We start from the raw sequence: 4,354 nt of genomic DNA on the forward strand, positions 1-4,354 counted from the left end.
CCGGCTATGGCGGGCCCCTGCACCCCCCCTCAGGCCCCCGCACACCCCTGCTCGCCGCCCCGGCTATGGCGGGCCCCTGCACCCCCCCTCAGGCCCCCGCACACCCCTGCTCGCCGCCCCGGCTATGGCGGGCCCCTGCACACCCCCGCACACCCCTGCTTGCTTGCCTCTCTCCTCCCCGGCTATGGCGGGCCCCTGCACCCCCCCGCAGACCCCAGGACACCCCTGCTTGCCACCCCGGCTATGGCGGGCCCAGTGAGCCTGCACACACACTCCAGCACATTCCCCCTACCCCTGTGCCTAACCATAACCCCAGCGGGCCTGCACACACACTCCAGCACATTCCCCCTACCCCTGTGCCTAACCATAACCCCAGGGAGCCTGCACACACACTCCAGCACATTTCCCCTACCCCTGTGCCTAACCATAACCCCAGGGAGCCTGCACACACACTCCAGCACATTCCACCTACCCCTGTGCCTAACCATAACCCCAGAGAGCCTGCACACACACTCCAGCACATTCCACCTACCCCTGTGCCTAACCATAACCCCAGCGGGCCTGCACACACACTCCAGCACATTCCACCTACCCCTGTGCCTAACCATAACCCCAGCGGGCCTGCACACACACTCCAGCACATTTCCCCTACCCCTAAGCCTAACCATAACCCCAGCGGGCCTGCACACACACTCCAGCACATTTCCCCTACCCCTGTGCCTAACCATAACCCCAGGGAGCCTGCACACACACTCCAGCACATTTCCCCTACCCCTGTGCCTAACCATAACCCCAGGGAGCCTGCACACACACTCCAGCACATTCCACCTACCCCTGTGCCTAACCATAACCCCAGTGAGCCTGCACACACACTCCAGCACATTCCCCCTACCCCTGTGCCTAACCATAACCCCAGGGAGCCTGCACACACACTCCAGCACATTCCCCTACCCCTGTGCCTAACCATAACCCCAGCGGGCCTGCACGCACACTCCAGCACATTTCCCCTACCCCTAAGCCTAACCATAACCCCAGCGGGCCTGCACACACACTCCAGCACATTCCCCTAACCCCTGTGCCTAACCATAACCCCAGCGGGCCTGCACACACACTCCAGCACATTCCCCCTACCCCTAAGCCTAACCATAACCCCAGCGGGCCTGCACACACACTCCAGCACATTCCCCTACCCCTGTGCCTAACCATAACCCCAGCGGGCCTGCACGCACACTCCAGCACATTTCCCCTACCCCTAAGCCTAACCATAACCCCAGCGGGCCTGCACACACACTCCAGCACATTCCCCTAACCCCTGTGCCTAACCATAACCCCAGCGGGCCTGCACACACACTCCAGCACATTCCCCCTACCCCTAAGCCTAACCATAACCCCAGCGGGCCTGCACACACACTCCAGCACATTTCCCCTACCCCTAAGCCTAACCATAACCCCAGCGGGCCTGCACACACACTCCAGCACATTCCCCCTACCCCTGTGCCTAACCATAACCCCAGGGAGCCTGCACACACACTCCAGCACATTCCCCTACCCCTAAGCCTAACCATAACCCCAGCGGGCCTGCACACACACTCCAGCACATTCCCCTACCCCTGTGCCTAACCATAACCCCAGCGGGCCTGCACACACAAACGGCGGGAGTAACTATGACTCTCTTAAGGTAGCCAAATGCCTGCACACACACTCCAGCACATTTCCCCTACCCCTGTGCCTAACCATAACCCCAGCAGGCCTGCACACACACTCCAGCACAGTTACGACTTTTACTTCCTTTGGGGTCCACAGGGGCTCAGACGAAGCTAGAGATATGAAACTTTGCACAGGTCATGGGGTGCATGTGTTGAGGGTCCCTGTCAATTGTCAATCTCCTAGCTCCTTGTTAACTCCCACCGATCCCCCTCCGAAGTTTCGGTATTCAACTTTTTGTAGGTTTTTCCTATGCAGTTTCTCTCCTGGGTGTCTCAGAGACACCAGCTTTAGAGTGTGTGTAGGGGGACTCAAGACGGTTAATAAGCACTTGGTTGTGACCCTCTAGCACCTACCGTTTTTGCGTGGGTGGAGGCAAACCCCGTACATACGGGACCGTGTTTCTCCCCCTGAGAACATACCACCGACTTCAAACCAAGTCCATCGTGTATGGGGCATCCCAATGTAAAACATATGTGAATGTCATGGTGATTGGACCAACGGAAGTGGGTGTTTTGGGCTTTTTTAAAAAACACGGACGTTCGGATTATATTAATAGGGGAAATTTGGGGTCCACAGGAGCTCAGATGAAGCTAGAGATATGAAACTTTGCACAGTTCATGGGGTGCATGTGTTGTAGGTCTCTGCCGATTTCCAGCTTCCTAGCTCCTTGTTAACCCCCGCCAATCCCCCTCCGAAGTTTTGGTATTCAACTTTTGGTAGGTTTTTGCTATGCAGTTTCTCTCCTGGGTGTCTCAGAGACACCAGCTTTGAAGCGTTTGTAGGGGGACTCGAGACGGTTAATAAATACTTGGTTGTGACCCTCTAGCACCTACCGTTTTTGTGTGGGAAGAGGGAAACCTCTTACATACGGGACCTATTTTCTCCCTCTGTGAACACCCCACCGACTCCAAACCAATACCAGCGTGTTTGAGACATCCCAATGTACAACATATGTGAATTTCATGGTGATTGGACCAACGGAAGTGTGTTTGTTCGGCTTTTAAAAAAAAAGGAAATAAATAAATAAGTGTGGACTTAGGCTCTGGCGCTTCAGCTTGCCTCCCGCACTCCCCACCTAACCCTGAGACCCACCGAAGCCCCATGCAGGCCTCCCGCACTCCCCACCTAGCCCTGAGACCGACAGAAGCCCCCTGCCTCTCCCTGGGGCCTGCACTCTGTCTCTGGAGAGAATTATTTTTTTCTCACCCATGATGAACCTAGGAAATAAATAAATAAGTCTGGACTTAGGCTCTGGCGCTTCAGCTGGCCTCCCGCACTCCCCACCTAGCCCAGAGACCCACCCAAGCCCCCTGCTAGCCTCCCGCACTCCTCACCTAGCCCTGAGACCGACAGAAGCCCCCTGCCTCTCCCTGGGGCCTGCACTCTGTCTCTGGAGAGAATTATTTTTTTCTCACCCATGATGAACCTAGGAAATAAATAAATAAGTGTGGACTTAGGCTCTGGCGCTTCAGCTGGCCTCCCGCACTCCCCACCTAGCCCAGAGACCCACCCAAGCCCCCTGCTAGCCTCCCGCACTCCTCACCTAGCCCTGAGACCGACAGAAGCCCCCTGCCTCTCCCTGGGGCCTGCACTCTGTCTCTGGAGAGAATTATTTTTTTCTCACCCATGATGAACCTAGGAAATAAATAAATAAGTGTGGACTTAGGCTCTGGCGCTTCAGCTTGCCTCCCGCACTCCTCACCTAGCCCTGAGACCCACAGAAGCCCCCCTGCAGGCCTCCCGCACTCCTCACCTAGCCCAGAGACCCACCCAAGCCCCCTGCTAGCCTCCCGCACACCTCACCTAGCCCTGAGACCGACAGAAGCCCCCTGCCTCTCCCTGGGGCCTGCACTCTGTCTCTGGAGAGAATTATTTTTTTCTCACCCATGATGAACCTAGGAAATAAATAAATAAGTCTGGACTTAGGCTCTGGCGCTTCAGCTGGCCTCCCGCACTCCCCACCTAGCCCAGAGACCCACCCAAGCCCCCTGCTAGCCTCCCGCACTCCTCACCTAGCCCTGAGACCGACAGAAGCCCCCTGCCTCTCCCTGGGGCCTGCACTCTGTCTCTGGAGAGAATTATTTTTTTCTCACCCATGATGAACCTAGGAAATAAATAAATAAGTGTGGACTTAGGCTCTGGCGCTTCAGCTGGCCTCCCGCACTCCCCACCTAGCCCAGAGACCCACCCAAGCCCCCTGCTAGCCTCCCGCACTCCTCACCTAGCCCTGAGACCGACAGAAGCCCCCTGCCTCTCCCTGGGGCCTGCACTCTGTCTCTGGAGAGAATTATTTTTTTCTCACCCATGATGAACCTAGGAAATAAATAAATAAGTGTGGACTTAGGCTCTGGCGCTTCAGCTTGCCTCCCGCACTCCTCACCTAGCCCTGAGACCCACAGAAGCCCCCCTGCAGGCCTCCCGCACTCCTCACCTAGCCCAGAGACCCACCCAAGCCCCCTGCTAGCCTCCCGCACACCTCACCTAGCCCTGAGACCGACAGAAGCCCCCTGCCTCTCCCTGGGGCCTGCACTCTGTCTCTGGGCATAAATATTTCTCTCTAACCCATGATGAACCTAGGAAATAAATAAATAAGTCTGGACTTAGGCTCTGGAGCGTCCGCTGCCCCGGACCTCCAGGGGAGAGGCCT

This window comes from Sardina pilchardus, unplaced genomic scaffold, assembly GCF_963854185.1.
Source record: "Sardina pilchardus unplaced genomic scaffold, fSarPil1.1 HAP1_SCAFFOLD_221, whole genome shotgun sequence".
NCBI lineage: Eukaryota > Metazoa > Chordata > Actinopteri > Clupeiformes > Clupeidae > Sardina > Sardina pilchardus.